We start from the raw sequence: 18244 nt of genomic DNA, 5'->3' as shown, positions 1-18244 counted from the left end.
ACGAATGTGCTTAACTTCAATTTTGTATAAATAGAAAATAATAACTGCTTGAAACAAAATATGGTGCCTTAATACTTAAACACGCCCGAATAAGTGATCATAGGAATGAATTGCTTCATTAAAGCAATGCTGCTTTTGGTGTACTACGTGCAACTTACTTGTATCGTTATTTTTTATTTTTAATACTATTTTCATATTTATCTTTCTTTTTTATTGTTTATTTTTTCTTATTATTTTTTTATGTTATGTCATATTCATTTCATTACATATATTTAGTCGTCTCACCAGTTTAATATACGTTAAGTTACATTAGGTTAGGATTTCTCAGTTATGAACGAAATCCCACTTGTGGTCAAATAGAAAATCAACGGTAGTATCTGGCGGCAGGTCATTGACGGAAAGAGGGTTATTTTACAAAGCTTCTATGATATGTAAGGTCAAGCCATGTTATTCTTTGCCTTACTAAAACAATCGTCAGGTGTAATTTCAGTAACTAACTGGAGGAAAGGAAAATATTAATAGCTGCTTTAAGACGAAGTAGAGAGAGAGAGAGAGAGAGAGAGAGAGATGAAAATACTTTTGAAAGACGCAAACGCAAAAGTGGTGCATTGTGCAGCGATACCCTTTATTTGAACATGTTTCGCAGACGAGTTCATTCATAAACATTCAACATTCCATCTACCGTTATATACGATTTTGTATCCACATCTACCCCACTCGACTTTTTATCAGTATAGAATACAAGCTGTTATTTCACAGAATACGTTTTTCTGCGTATTCTGTTTATCTAGTCTTTTTTTTTTCCAAAGTTGATATTCGTTTGGGCGTGCTACCTCCTATGTGTTTTGGACTTTTGGCAGTATTGGTGATTATTTTAAAGTGCCCTTCATCCCCTAGAGGTCGTTCTCTCTCTCTCTCTCTCTCTCAACATTAGGAAAGAATTCCTCTGGGCAATCCAGTTGTAATCTAGATAGCAGAAATTGTTTTTTGATAAAATAATAACAATAATAATAATAATAATAATAATAATAATAATAATAATAATAATAATAATAATAATAATAATAATAATAAGAAGAAGAAGAAGAAGAAGAAGAAGAAGAAGAAGAAGAAGAAGAAGAATTGAGTACAACAGACGCAAAAAACATGATTTTCTTAAACTTCATGTTCGCTTCAGTTTATTTATCCAGAACTTTGCTCAATAATTCTTAATCACTGAGATTATATCTTGTCAGGGCTGTCAGTATTTGTATATTTCAGCAAATAAATCCGCAGCATTTTATTTCACGTCATTATTTGGGTTTGTTCTCCATTTCCTTCGGACCACTTAATTGCCTGCATTCCGTCAGAGATTTCCACATCATCTCTTTTGTCCATTTATATTCGAACAAAAGTAATTGAGAAGCGATTTTTCAGTTGCTTTTGTGCGTGCAAGGAAAATGTTGTATCTGCATTGTTCTGTCAATAGCGACTTTTCCTTTAAATTTATACAACTTGTGATTTCTGAAGAGACTGTGGCGTACGTAGCTCATTCTGTGTGTATATGTGTTTTTATTATTTAAAAGAAAGTAGCTCTCTCTCTCTCTCTCTCTCTCTCTCTCTACTCTCTCTCTATATATATATTATATTATATATATATTATATATATATTATATATATATATATATATATATTCTATTTCTATTATATATATATATATATATATAATATATAAATATATATATAATATATATGTATTTATATATACATACACAAAACACATTTTTTTCTATTGTATGGCTGCTTCAACAGAATTTCTTTTGTGTTTGGTGGAACGTTGCTAAATAGCTGTATCTTGCCCAGTGATAGAACCCGGTTGCTCTCGCTACACAGACAAGAATCATAACCACTAAACATGTATGCGTGAGATTAAGTCTTTATGAATACTTGTTTTATGTATTTTCAGGACATTCGTACTTTACATACCTTCACGTCTCCTTTTTATCTGAGGATCCTTTAGTTCCAACTGAGTAATAGATTTATTAGTTTGTCTAGCTGGCGTCACAAAATCATAGGTCTTTCGAAATATGCCTTGCCTTTTACCTAACGACATCCTTTGATACGGAAATACCATATTCAACTGCTTTCATGCATAAACATATTCTCCCCAAAACTACTTTTGTTATAAATAATGAGAGAGAGATAGAGAGATTCCTTTTATCTATAATTACAGTCTAATTATTTCCCAATAAAGATTTCTGTTTTAATGGGAACCACAGTTGTTCTACTCCGCTTTCCCATTGTATCTGAAACAACATTGAAAAAAAGTTTTCTTTTTTTGGTCATTGCTGAAGCCGTTTTTTTCCTTAATCACAATGTCATGTCTATACTCTGTTTTTTTTATCTGTCTATCCGCCTGTGGTGTTTTCGCATGGTAACACTGCGTCCCGGGCTTTAGATAGTTACGCTATTTGTAAGTTTTAGGTAAATAAAAGGATATCTGGGTGTACATTTGCAACTGAAAAGTGTTTTAATAATTTACTGTATGCGAATTACACTGTTAATATTCGAAATAGGATATTATTATAATCGTTGAATGTAAGCTGAATGTAACTATCTGAAGCCCGGGCCGCAGTGTTGCCATACAAAAACACCACAGGCGGATGAACAGATGAAAAAAAACAGAGTATAGTTATTCTTTGCAGCTCGTTTTCTATGCCAAAAAATTATAAATTGCATTGAATGTTTTTAAGGCCAAACCCCATAACATCAGGATTAATATCCGTTAAATCCCCAGTAAGAAATTTTCAAACAAAAATAAAAGGAAACAGACTAAATTCAGATCCTCAGGAATAACTAACAATGAAAAGACAATTAAAAATGGAAACTAAACAGATAAATGGGTCTTGTAAGGCGAACTACCGTAGTCAAATCATGCAAATTCAAAATAACCAGAACTAAAAAAAATTAAAACTTGAGGGAGAAAAAAGATGAAGTCAGGGTCCCTTCTCAGCTGTTTAACATGTTTTATCCTTATATTTCGTTAATCTGGCATTGCTGTTCACTAAATAAAATCTACAAAGCAATGTCTCAGGTAAAACTGGAATTAGTTTGTATCTGCTTCTCGAACAGAATTATATTGATAAATAATTTCTCAAACCCCTCTCTCTTCTTCGATGGCCGTGATTGCTACATACATATTATATGTTCTTTTAGTTTTCTGAAAAGAAAACTACTGTGACGGCTTTGTCTGTCCGTCAGCACTTTTTTCTGTCTACACTCTTTCTGTCCACCCTCACATACCACAAACTACTGACACTAGAGGGCTGCAGTTTGGTATGTTGATCATCCACCCTCCAATTATACTAAATGACAGCCCTCTAGCCTTAGTATTTATTTTTTTATTGTTATTTAAAGTTAAAGTTACCCCTAATCATTCGTCTAGCAACAATATAGGCCAGGCCACCACATGGACGTGGTTAAAGTTTCATGGGCCACGGCTCATACTGCATTATACCAAGACCACCGAAAGAAAGATCTATCTTCCCTGGCCTTGGTTATACGATGTGCAGAAAACTCGATTGCGCCGAAGAAACTTCGAGGCATTATTTACTTGTTTCACTGAAGACATCAAGTTCCGTTCCCCCTTTTATAATGAAAAATACATCTCACAGTTTAGAAACGGGTATTATTAGCGTGCCTCTGGAACACTAGAGATTAAGCTGTGTTGATCCTGTGCGTTTAAGACGGAGGAAGAGATCGAGACAGGATGAAGGATGCTCTCTTAAGAGCAACCCGAGGGAAGATTCGAAACAGCTTACTCTTCTCTTACAACAAGATGAAGTCTGATTCCACAATCCTTTTCCATCTTATTACCCTGGATGGATGATTCCGGTATTTGTTCTTTGGATAATTCCGGATTTCCATATGGCAGTCCATCAGCTCCTGGGAAAACTATAGTAGATTCACATCACCGGTGCATCTGATGTGTAGGCCAGTCACTTACGATGCTCATGATTGGCTGTTGATAAGCTAATCACGGAGCTGGAAACTCTCAGTCTCTCTAGAGAGTTCACATAGGTAGGATGTATGTTCCACCTCTCCTGAAGGATACGTGTCATTGGCTTATCAACAGCCAATCAGGAGCGTCGTAAGGGACTGGCCTAGACATCAAATGCACGGCTGATGTGAATCTATTATAGCCATACAGTTACCACACATGATCATTTCTGTTTGAGGCAATTTTCCTACAGTGCCTATTTATGTATGGCTGTAACGCGACATCGTAGATTTATAGAAACGTGAATCAAGAAATCAAGAAATAAGCTTCTCTCTCTCTCTCTCTCTCTCTCTCTCTCTCTCTCTCTCTCTCACACACACACACACAGCACATAAGTATCAACCAATGAAATGCTTTAGTATCTAGTAAAAGACACTCACAGATTTCTATGCAGCATAAAGTCACAACTTAGCATAAATATGACTGAAGTCTATGAGGAACAATCGTGTCCCTTAAAGATGAAGATGAAATAAGACCCTTCTCCTGTCAATTTAATCTGGGTACATACTTGGAAATACACCGCTTAAAACCCCTTAGCTTTACGAAGACTACTGTCCTCGTCATCAGAGAAAATGAAACTGAGACAGGAAAAAGCTTACATTCGAATATTAATGCTGACAAAGAACATATTGTTGTGGAATATCTATGTTTATTATGCGTGCATAAAAGCATGTATACAAATATTTTATATGAAATGACGAAGGGGAGTGGCGACTTGGATTAAATCGTCTGCCATAGAGAGGGAGGTTTACAAGGAACGCACCTTCCTTCAGAGTGACTTAGCTTTATCTTCAGATTCCATCCGTTGAACTCACCCAATCAGCTCCTAAAATTCCTTCTCCTTACCTGACCTTCATTATTCCACAACCTCAGTCACTTACTGTAAAGGCTGAGAACCCAATTGGATAGATAAAAGAAACCACTTTCTGCCACTCGTAGAAGGATTTTATTCGTTGACTGTCATTTTCTTCATTCCATTACAAAGTCAGGTAGGTGTTTTAACACAATCATACTTTTCGGAAGTCACGTAAAGCCGTTGGTCCCGTTGCTGAATAACCACCATACAAACAAACAAACAAACAAACAATTAACGTGATCAAACTCTCATACAAACGTAAATACAGCACCGCAAATACGTGAACCATTGACATTCTGTGCTTATTAGAGAAGGACACTTGAAGGCCATGATCAGCTTAACAGCTGATATTATCGTAGGCAGTTGTGTATTTGATTTGTAAGTGGTTACCTTTGTATGATTGAATGAAGCATATGTACGACTGTCTACGTATATGTATAAATATACGTAAATGTTACAGATTATTGTGAAGAACTACACAATAAAACTTAAACTCAGTTAACGTCATGCTGACTTTGCGTAATAATGGAGGTAACTTAACTTGAGGTGACTCAACTTTTGTCTTTTTTTTATGCCAAGCATATATAAATATTAAACACCAATCTCATTAGGATTGTATAAATTTTTTTTTCTTTTTCCATAATGGAAAACCCCCGCTTTCAATTGATTAGTCGCATAATGAACAGCCCATATGTATAAGTGAACTGGAAGATGGAAGATACCATCTTGATCTCGTATATGAGCCAGTCTGATTGACAAATTGGTGTACATTATTTTTGTTTTTAAAACAAGGAGATAATACAATTTGAAAAATAACCTATAACGTTTAGAACTAGCAGGCACGTAAATTGCACCAGTGAACTGATAATCCAAATATATAACTGAGATGTTATACTTCAAGTAAATATTACTTAAACATCATAGACATCATCGGTATGGATAGCACTGGCTATCGCAACCACGTAAAGATAGGATTCCCAGATGAATAAATGTTGCCACTGCCTAGTTATTTCGCACATATACTATACATTATAACCTCAACTTTTGGGCTCCAAGTAAATAACATTGTTGGATGATGCCATTTATTATCTGTACATCTTCAAAAAGAGATTAAATTTAGTTCTGTGAATAATTTTATGGCTAAAGTAACATATTCCATTTATAGCGAAAGATTTATATCCAAACACACACACACAAATATATTATATACAATCATCATTTATGTGTTATGCAGTATATTTTTTATAATGTTATGTATTATATATTATATATATTATATATTTAATATTATTATATATATATATATGTGTGTGTGTGAGTGTGTGTGTGTGTGTGTGTGTTTGTATGATGTTAATGACTCTCAGATTATTATCATAAACTCCCTGATCATCAGACCCTTTGAAAAACGCAAGGCTTACTTACAATCCTAAGGATAACCTCACCTAACCATAAGAGAACTATATTATATTATAATAAAGGATGACTTACGAATGATACAATGTGTATGCAACCTCCTCCTCTCTCTTCCCAGTCTCACCCTACTCCACGAACTCCACCCACCAGACCCTCCTATCCCTATGATGATCTGGGCATGATCATTGATATTGTCTTGGCGTTGTATATGCAGCAGAGATTGTTCTTGTCATAGAGGATTGACGAAGATGGATGACCGGTTTGCTCTCACCCAGAGCGTGTTTTCTTTCGAGCAAGTTTTTCAAGCGCGCGCTTTCATTCCCACCTATCGCGTGTTTGGACCTCCTCAGATATATGTTTTCGTGTGATTTGATAATTGGGTTTTTTTTTATTTACTCTACATTTTATTACTTTTCGTGTGTTCCTCATCATATTCTTTCTATTCTACTGCCGTTTAGAACTCCCCAAACATGTTGCTATTCTCATGAAGTTTAGAACTCCTCAAACATATGTTGCTATTCTCATGAAGTTTAGAACTCCTCAAACATATGTTGCTATTCTCATGATGTTTAGAACTCTCCAAACATATGTTGCTATTCTCATGATATTTAGAAATCCTCAAACATATGTTGCTATTCTCATGATGTTTAGAACTCTCCAAACATATGTTGCTATTCTCATAATATTTAGAACTCCTCAAACATATGTTGTTATTCTCATGATGTTTAGAACTCCTCAAACTTTTGTTGCTATTCTAATGATATTTAGAACTCTCCAAACATATTTGCTATTCTCATGATGTTTAGAACTCCCCCAAACATATATTGCTATTCTCATCATGTTTAGAACTCCTCATACATATATTGTTATTCGGCTGATGTTTAGAACTCCTCATACAATGTCGCTAATTTACTGATGTTTAGAATTCTTCACATATGTTTCCATATTCTGTGATAATTCGCTGTTTAATTTACATTTAACATTATTCATGTTTTCTCCATTATATTCTTCCTTGTCCACTGATTTTAAAGTTCAGATAGAAAAGTGATTGGATTCAATATGAAAAGGGGTTTGACAGACTTGCTATGAGATAAGAAAGAGAATTAAATGACCTCGTAAATGTGAATAAAAAGAAATATCATTTTACGCTAGATTTACCCGGAGGTAACGTATCAGAATAAAAAATTGCAACTGCAGGTGATTCATTTTTTCCGAGGTTACAAAAGATGAGATGAATATTGACAGACGTCATGTTTCATCTGCGTAACTTAGGTCAGTCGTTGTGCACTCTGTCCTGTTCAGTTGACCTGATCAGTCAGTTTAGGTCAAAAGCAAGTGAAGTACCACGGTTCCATTCACGATGTCAAAGGATGATTTTACTTTTATATTATTCACAAGGGACATTTTTTTTTCTATGAATTCCATCACTGTGAAGCAGACTTATCAAGGATCAGCTTTTGTCTCTTAACCGGGAAGCAGCCTCCCGATATGAATGCTAGAATAGGTAGGTGGAATCAGTAAACAGATACTCAAAAGTGAAGTAGGAATTTCTGTCTATACTCTGTTTTTTTTCATCTGTCCATCCGCCTGTGGTGTTTTTGTATGGCAACACTGCGTCCCGGGCTTTAGATAGTTACATTCAGCTTACATTCAACGATTATAATAATATCCTATTTCGAATGTTAACGGTGTAATTCGCATACAGTAAATTATTAAAACACTTTTCAGTTGCAAATGTACGCCCAGATATCCTTTTATTTACCTAAAACTTACACATAGCGTAACTATCTAAAGCTCGGGACGCAGTGTTACCATACAAAAACACCACAGGCAGATGGACAGATGAAAAAAAACAGAGTATAGTGTTCTACGCCTTTGGCACTAATGTTACGAAAAGCTTTTAAAGATGAGATAGCTATATTTAATTAAGAATGATGTTCTGGTCTTCGATTTAACTGTCATTGATAAGTTCATTGATACATATATACATATATATATATATATATATATATATATATATATATACTATATATATATATATATATATATATATATATATATACACATATATATATATATATATATGCACACAAACGTACGTTTGTGTATATATAAAGATCAGAGTAAACATTAAAGGTAAGTGAACGTGCTAGCTTCCACGTCGAGAGCTTCTCCGTAAGTAAAGAAACCTTTTCTGAAAACCATACATAAGTGAAGAAACGTCCCAGTCATCCATTGATTTATAAATTAATTTAACGTTTTTTCGGGTACAAATTCTAGCGTTTTGTTCCCCATGGACCGAAATTTAATTGAACTGCCAGAAATTGTCAGTAATTCATCGGTATTTTAACAAATGCCGCGCTTCTCCGGTTTTTATGTAAAACTCGTGAAAATCAATTTGAATTACACGTCGCGCGTCAAATGGTCTCTCCCAGTTGAGAATTTTGTTATGAAAATTAATTTGTTGTTGTTATAAATTAGCGGACAGAATGTTGACGATATTAGGCTTTGGTGGAGGCTGGCATTTCCTTCTTACATTTGACTTAAGCAAAACATTAAGATTATTCTGCTGTTTGTACGAGTGTTTCTCCTAATTTTTTTTTTTTTTTTTTGCAGTGATCTTCTTTATTTTTCAAAAGTAAGAATCAGATTAATTATCTTTGCTTGTGTAAAGCTTTGGTCAAGTTAGTCGCTTAAATTATTATACTTTACTCATAAAGTCAGTAGTTTGAATAACTCGCACTTTTTGTGATCATTTTGGATTCAGATATTTTGCATTATTTAGGCCTTAGTTTTGTTCCTTTATCATTTTGTCTGGAATGAAGAGTGGCTGATTGTGTAAGTTGGTGATAGTGACGCTCTTAACCTGGTTGCGAATGTTGGCAAATAGAGTATCATGGCGGTTATTGGAAGCAGGGAAGATAGAGAAATAATTGTTAGCACGGATGCTGGAAGGATAAGCGTGGATGATTTAAGCAGGTAAATAACAAGTGATGGTAAGATGACCAGAGATGAGGCAATCAAGCACTCATGCCTTTCCTGTTCTATCTCTCCCACAGTTCTTCACTTATCTCCATCCTAACCATCTCATGGTTACCATGTATATAATATATATATATATATATATATATATATATATATATATATATATATATATATATACGGCAATCATTAATTATCTGGGATGGGGAATATTTGTTTTTCTCCCTTGTATTTCCTTACTATTCTCGATGATTTTTACTCCATTTGAGACGATGTATATAATATACATATATAATATATATATATATATATATATATATATATATATATATATATATAGTGTGTATATATATATATATATATATATAGATGATAGTAGATAGATAGATAGATAAGAATATAGATATATATATATATATATATATATATATATATATATATATATATATATATATATATATATGTCTCGTCTCGACATTTGTAAAAACCATAGCGCAAGCAAGCAGAATCAGGTTAGTCGTGAATTACCAAGGAATGGTTCACTGAGAGGAGTAAGCAAATACAAGGAAAAGAGAGAAACAAATATACCCCATCCCAGATAATCGAATGATTGCCGTATCATTAACATCTAGGCAGTGTAAAAGCGATGTTAAGTGGAGTGAAGGCTAACTAGAAAAAAAAAATAAATAAAGTGATACTCTTCAGAAAAAAAAGTGAAACTGTTCAATTACAGAGAGGGATCTGGAATCTCTTTCTTTAGAGAACGTGAAAAATAATCTTGGGAAGAGCTTTTAGATGAAAAAAAAGATATTCATCTCTCTCTCTCTCTCTCTCTCTCTCTCTCTCTCTCTCTCTCTCTCTCTCTCTCTCTCTCTCCTTATTTTTTTAAAGTGTTGAGTGAAGAAAATTCTAGGATGCGATAGAGAGGCATTGTGTTTATATATATATATGTACGTATATAAAATGTAATATATATGTCGTATAGACATATCTGTGTACATATGTGTGTCTATGTATATATATATATATATATATATATATATATATATATATATATATATATATATATATATATATAGTTACAACCTCCCAGGTTGCAGTACAGGTTCTTTAAGGTCTTTATATTCTCAAGGATTGCAGTCAGTACATGTAACTCAGTGACAAGGAAGGACGGAAACAGAAACTCAAGAAAACTTAACAATATTTATTATAAACTAGAACAATGACTTAAATCAACCTTTGTGAGATAAAATACACTTAATTGTACAGAATATTCAAGAGAACAAATACCTGGTTCTCGGGAACTCACAAGAAAACCTAAAGCTAATAAACTAAGCCCTAAACAAAGAGAAAATTTCAAGAGAGAAAACAATACTTAATATATAACAAGTTGGATCCAAAATAAGGCTAGCCAAAATCACCAATAACCTAATAATAATAAGATAGAAAGAAGTAGGAGATGAAAACAAGGAAAACCTTAATATTCCTACCTATAACACCAAGCTAAGCAATGTGGAACTCAGTCCACTAAATACCAACATACAATAAACTATGACAATATATATGTACATGTAACCATACATATATATTTATGAATAATGAAAATTGGCAAAAATATATAATTTCACCTTAAGTGAAATTCCAGAAGAGGAGTTGAACTCAGGGCCGTGATCAGTTCATCAAGCTGCTAACGGAAGGGCAAATACTGTACGCCAGGTACTGAAGGGCAACACATCTCCCGATACGAGAGGAACGATAGTACGTCTTACCTGGCGACAGACTCCCTACTAGCCACCTCATCACGAGTCAAAGTAGCTCTCACTCCCGTATAACAGCTGGACGAAGATGACACGGCAGGTAATCCAGATTCCAGTGCCGGGATACAGCGATGACACAGGTTTTTCCGTCAAAATCCTCAGACGGGAAAAAGGGGCGGGGAGAAACAGCGGTCGCAGATGACAGAGCGTCTGCTAAACTCTCAACAGCAGTGTGAAGGTCGCAGTGACAGCCAAACACCTGCGCGAGAAAAAGCCGTGAATCCAGACACCACTCAACAGACGTATATGCGTCTTCCAAATCCGTGAGGGAAATATCCAAGTGCGTGGTCCAAAAGGTAATTATCCAAAGTCGTCCTCTAAATCAAAATAAATGCTGCGACGGGAAAACAGTACTGGTGAGAGCTTGTCAAGACCCGAACTCCTGTTGACCGGTCGACCATGTCCACTCATCACCTTCCCAGTGTTTATAAACACTCAAAAGCAAAAGAATGACAATCGTTAAAACGATAGTTCACAATACACAAAAGAGGAGGAGGAGGCGCAAAACACTGAAACAATCGTAAAGCCACTTAACTTACGGTAAACACAAGAGTAAACATACTCAGCAAAAATTTAACTTAAACGTAAACAAAAAGTAAACAAGGCTGATTTAAATCAACAAAAGGAAATAATATATGTTTTACGTTAACCTAATACCTTCCTCCCCCAAAACAAAAAAATTATTCACATAGAATACATTTTTTTAATATCTGTAAGAATGCTGAAATGAAAAGGAATTAACATAAATATTATAGAGATACAAAACCAGATCAAGATAAATATTTAAACAACCCTGAAAAATAAAGGTTAGGTTAAATATTATTACAGTACACATGACAAAAGAAGCATAGCTTCACGAAGAAAACTGACCAAACCAGCCAATAGGGCACCTTAAAGAAGGATAAACCAAGACTCGAACGAGTACCAAAACAAAAAAAACTGATAGACCTTACCGAGGGTGAACATACAAAAACAATGCACTTGACCAAACCTACATCTAAACTAAACCCTAAGATAAAGACTCACTCATACTCACACACATGCTTGCCATCATATTTTACTATGCAATAATAGTTTTAATACAAACAATGAAGACACGAGGAAGGGCGAGGGAGGGACAAAAGCCAAGATTACATACGAGAAAGGGCATCAGGAATACGGTTCTCAGATCCCTTAATATGTTTGATAACCAGAGAGAATTCCTGCAACTGCAGAGCCCACCTTAAAATCCTCTGGTTGGATCCTTTCATCCGTTCGATGAACACTAGAGGATTGTGGTCATCCAAATCTCTATAGGGAAAGAGAAATTAGTAACATAAGGTTTAAAATGTAGCAGAGTGCGAACCAAGGCCAAGGCCTCCTTCTCGATAGTGGAGTAACTTTTCTCCGCTGCCAAAATAACTTACGGCTGAAGTAAGACACAGGACGAACCTCTCCAGCCCCATTTCTCTGAAAGAGGACACCCCCAATGCCTACATCACTGGCATCTCCTGAAAATCAGGAGACATTAATATTGGGTTTGACACCAACACCAGTTTAAGTTTAATAAAAGACTCTTCACATTGAGGTGAGACACACAAATTTCTGTCCTTTTTCTTAATAGCTTAGTAAGCGGCAGAGCAATGTCCGAGAAGTTTCGGACAAACCGCCTATAATAGCCCGTCATGCCCGAGAACTCTCCGAACTTCTCTGACATTGCACGGCCTCTTCAATTTTACAATGGCCTCGAGATTGGCTTGTTTAGGGGCTACCTGTCCCAAACCAAACCTCATGACTCAAATAACATACTTTGGCTTGCAAATTCACACTTACCAAGTTCACAACAAGACCGGCGGGCCCTCAAAGCTTCAAACACTTTTCTCAACCTTACCATATGAGTTCGCCAATCATTGCTGTGAACAACTAGATCATCAATATAAATTTCAGTGCCTTCCAAACCACAAATGACTCTGTTCATAAGCCGCTGAAAGGTACATGCAGCATTCTTCATCCCAAAAGGCATTACAATTACATTCGTAAAGTCCAAAAGGGAGTTACAAAAAGCAGAAATTTCCCTGGCTCGATCAGACAGGGGCACTTGCCAATATCCTTTCAACAGATCCAACTTGGTAATAAAATTTTTGCAGACCCTATCTGATCGAGACAGTCATCAATGCGGGCAAAGGAAAGGAGTCATTTTTAGTACTGGCATTAACCTTACGGTAATCCACACACATACGGTACTTCCCATCAGACTTCTTTGACCAGAACAATCGGAGAGCTCCAAGGACTTATCGAAGGTTGGATTAGGTCATGCTCCAGCATATACTTTATTTCCTCCTCGACTATGTCCCTCTTCACTGGATTTAGTCGATAAGGACTCAGCTTTACGGGGGAAGCACTGCCCACATAAAAAATCATGCTGAAGCAACCTCGTCCTACCTGGCGAACTCTGAAATACTTCTGGAAAAGAACAGATTAAATTAATAATGTCCCTTTTCTGGGTAACTTCCAGATGGTCCAACCCTCCTTTCAACCTCTAGATTTTTGAATATTATTAAAGAGAGCATCAGAAGACACCTGACCAATTAAATCCTCAAAGTTATCCTCTGGATGCTCTACAACCATAGACACAGGCTCATATACAATAGCTAAAGGATCTCTACCACATGAAATATAAGATTTTAATCTATTAATATGAAAGACCCGGCACTTTCGTTTGGTCCCGGGGGCTTCAATTTCATAATTCACCTCAGACAATTTTCTCAAAACCTTCCAGGGCCCCTTATACCTTGGTTCGAGGAAATTGTCTGAGTCTGTACTCAACACCAATACTAATTCCCCAGGCTCAAACGACCGCACCTTGGTTTTCCTATCAAAATTTGATTTCATGACTGTTTAGGAGGAAGCCAAATTTTCTCTAGCAAATTTCCATGCAATGGCTAATTTCTTCCGTAAATTCTCTACAAATTACCACCACATTATTTCTCCCTTCTGACCAGATGCAAGCAATTCCGTTGAAAATTTTCCAACGGACCACGTACCCTGTGTCCACCACGCCAGTTCAAAGGGAGCTACACCTGTAGATGAATTCGGATGGTTCCTTATAGCAAAGAGAGCAAAGAGAAGCCCTTTTTCCCCAATCCTCTCCTTGTTATAGCAGTATTTCTTCAACACTGATTTAAGTGTCTGGTGGAATCTTTCCACCACACCCTGACTCTCTGGATGATAAGGTACGCTGGTAGTGTGCTGAATGGCCAGTTCAGCACACTTACCCCTAAATACCTTACTCGTAAAATTCGTCCCACAGTCGGTCTGAATTTTACGAGGGAGTCCATATCTGGAGAAAAATTCAATGAGCTTCTCAAATACTGCTCTGGAGGTAATCGTTTTTTTCATTGGGAAGGCCTCAGGAAAATCTGGAAGCCCTGTCCATAATCGTCAGGAGATGAGTAAACCCAGTCTTTGTTCTGGGCAAAGGCCTACCACATCTATTACCAATTCTACAAAAGGTTCCCCAATTGCAGGAATTGGAATTTAAAGGTGCTTTAGGATTACTTGATTCGGGTTTTCCCATCACCTGACAAACCTCACAGTTACTAACAAATTGTTTCACTGATAATTTTTAATCCTGGACCACCAAACATTTTGCCAACCTCTTGAAAGTCTTAAAATACTCCAAAGTGACCAGAAAAAGAATCATCATGTGACAACCTCAAAACAGACTCCCTAAAGCTGTGAGGGAACCACAATTTGTTCCACTCGAGAAGTACTCGTTCAGATCCATGTGTAGCATGGGGCGACATAACTCTTAAAGTATAACCAAAACCTTTTCGTTACACAAACCTTGGTTTAGTTAAATCGGCTGTGTCACCCTCTCAAAACTCAAACTCTTTTTCTGAGCCTCAATAAAACTTGAAATGTACGGTCCAAATCGGGTTGCAAGATATCACTAATACTACTAGGACTATCTACTGGCCCGGGCCTTTTCTTTTAACTCTACTTCTAAACTACTTAAATCTAAGTCATCATCATTTATCAAATTAGCTGCCTTAGCAGATGCCCGGGTCGTCACAGCCACGGGACAAGCATCCATAGTCAAAATAGGGAATAATTCCAGACCCTTATGGTCTAACATGTCATTTCCTAAAATACCATCAATACTGGAATGGGGAGACTCTAGACAACAGCCAACTCAGTTACTTTATTATACCCAGGGAAGGATAACTCGACTACTACCAAGGGAGCTGAAACCACTGTGTTCGGGAACCCTCCCAGAACCACATAATTCCCTGAATATTTAACTAAACCATTTAATGATTCTTTTAACACTAATGACCGAGCAGACCCTGTGTCTCGCAAAAATTTCACCTTAAGTACTCCTGAATCAGTAACCAGTCTACCAGGCCAGATATATTTATCATAGAGTCATGCCTGACTACTCCCAGATGGATTCACATTACCGCTGTCACAACTAATCTCATTACCACTAACAACCACTGATGGATTCTCAACCTTGGATTAGACTTATTTGAAATTAGAGATATAGGGTTGTGACCACTACTGTCACCATTTCTCTGGAGATACCCTCCTTCTGGCATACACTGAGCCTGATAATGCCCGCGGGCTTATTGCACCAGAAAAGCAGGTCCGACTACCTCTACTCACATTACCAGATATCAACCGGTTTTTGGAAAAGACTCTAGTGTGCCCACCACTTGAGACTTTTCCCTGACCATTCTCATTCTTAGAATAAGTTGGGACTCCTGAATGCTTTACTCTAGTATCTCCAACATTAACGAGATTTCATATTAAAATTAATTTGGCCTAGCAGGCTGGAAATTTGTTACCTGGGAACTAAAATTACTAGACCCAGCTCGATGGGTCAAGATGAACTCATCAGCAATCTGAGCCGCCTTACTTATACTGGCAGCTTTTACTTCCTCTAAATATATTCTCAGTTCCTTGCTACAATGTTTCTTAAATTCCTCCAACAGCATTAATTCCCTTAAGGAGGAGAAAGAGGCCACCTGTCGGCTCTTTAGCCAATCATCAAACTGCTCTTCCTTGAGCCTAGCAAATTCTACAAATGAAAGAGCAGGGTGCTTAGCAAAATTCCTAAATTTTAGGCGATAGGCCTCAGGGACAAGGTCATAGGCCTTGAGGACTAACGCCTTCACTTTATTATAATCACAGGCTACACCCTCCTCCAAAGAATTATACACCCGGATTGCCTTGCCCACCAGCCTACACTGAATTAGGACTGTCCACATCTCGGTGGGCCAAGACAATCTGGTAGCTACCCGTTCAAAAGCCTTAAAAAATTCAGGCACATTTCTCTCATCAAATACAGGAACCAACTTCAGAGCTGCCCCTATATTAAATTTATCAGGAGATGGTCCACAGGGAGTACTTAATCTATTAGGAGAACCTTGTACCTAGCAACTCCAATTTACATTGGCCATCTCTAGCTCATGCCGCCTCACCCTCTCGTTCTCTTCAAACTCGAGCTTCATTAACTCTATCCTCTTACAAATTAAGCTATATTCACTGTCCTCCTGGGACACTACAGGCTGTACTGGGGCTACATTCACTGGGACAGGGTTTTCTACTAAAAATGGGTTAGTGGACACATTAGATTTAAATTGCAAATTAGCCTGCCCTTCAAAAATTGTTCCAGTACGAGGAGGATCTTCAAACAAAGAAAGACCTGGATTCACAATAACATCCTCAATCACACTACCCTCTCGCTCTGAGTCACTATCACCAACACTGTCAAAATCCCTAGCTAAATTCTCTCCTTCAGCCATACCTTGAGCTACCTTACTTTTTACAGCTATCAGCAACTGGGCCCTAGTGTTCGCAGCCCTAAGTGGGACACTTAACCAGCGAGCACAACTCACCAAATACTCTTTACTCAATACAGGAAGATGCCTAAGGCAATCTGCCGACCCCAAAAACTCAGCTGGATCAAAAATAAATTCTTCCTTGGTTCAAAAATTAAAGGGGGAGTAAGGCAATACACTAACAGCAACAAATACTGGTAAATCCACCCAGAGCGCTGTTCGGCCAACCAAAACACTGAGTACACCCGAGTGCAATTCTGTCACGGTCGCCAACTGTTACAACCTCCCAGGTTGCAGTACAGGTTCTTTTAAGGTCTTTATATTCTCAAGGATTGCAGTCAGTACATGTACCTCAGTGACAAGGAAGGACGGAAACAGAAACTCAAGAAAACTTAACAATATTTATTATAAACTAGAACAATGACTTAAATCAACCTTGTGAGATAAATACACTTAATTGTACAGAATATTCAAGAGAACAAATACCTGGTTCTCGGGAACTCACAAGAAAACCTAAAGCTAATAACTAAGCCCTAAACAAACGAGAAAATTTCAAGAGAGAAAACATACTTAATTATATACAAGTTGGACCAAAAATAAGGCTAGCCAAAATCACCAATAACCTAATAATAATAAGATAGAAAGAAGTAGGAGAAATGAAAACAAGGAAAACCTTAATATTCCTACCTATAACACCAAGCTAAGCAATGTGGAACTCAGTCCACTAAATCCAACATACAATAAACTATGACAATATATACATGGAATAACCATACATATATATTTATGAATAATGAAAATTGGCAAAAATATAATTTAATTTCACCTTAAGTGAAATTTTCCAGAAGAGGAGTTGAACTCAGGGCCGTGATCAGTTCATCAAGCTGCTAACGGAAGGGCAAATACTGTACGCCAGGTACTGAAGGGCAACACATCTCCCGATACGAGAGGAACGATAGTACGTCTTACCTGGCGACAGACTCCCTACTAGCCACCTCACGAGTCAAGTAGCTCTCACTCCCGTATAACAGCTGGACGAAGATGACACTGCAGGTAAATCCAGATTCCAGTGCCGGGATACAGCGATGACACAGGTTTTCCGTCAAAATCCTCAGACGGGAAAAAGGGGCAGAGAAACAGCGTCGCAGATGACAGAGCGTCTGCTAAACTCTCAACAGCAGTGTGAAGGTCGCAGGTGACAGCAAACACCTGCGCGAGAAAAAGAAAAACCGTGATCCAGGGAACACACTCAACAGACGTATATATGCGTCTTCCAAAATCCGTGAGGGAAAGGATACCAAGTGCGTGGTCC

This window comes from Macrobrachium nipponense, chromosome 29 (assembly GCF_015104395.2).
Source record: "Macrobrachium nipponense isolate FS-2020 chromosome 29, ASM1510439v2, whole genome shotgun sequence".
Lineage (NCBI taxonomy): Eukaryota > Metazoa > Arthropoda > Malacostraca > Decapoda > Palaemonidae > Macrobrachium > Macrobrachium nipponense.
Note: the sequence above shows the minus strand (reverse complement) of the source record.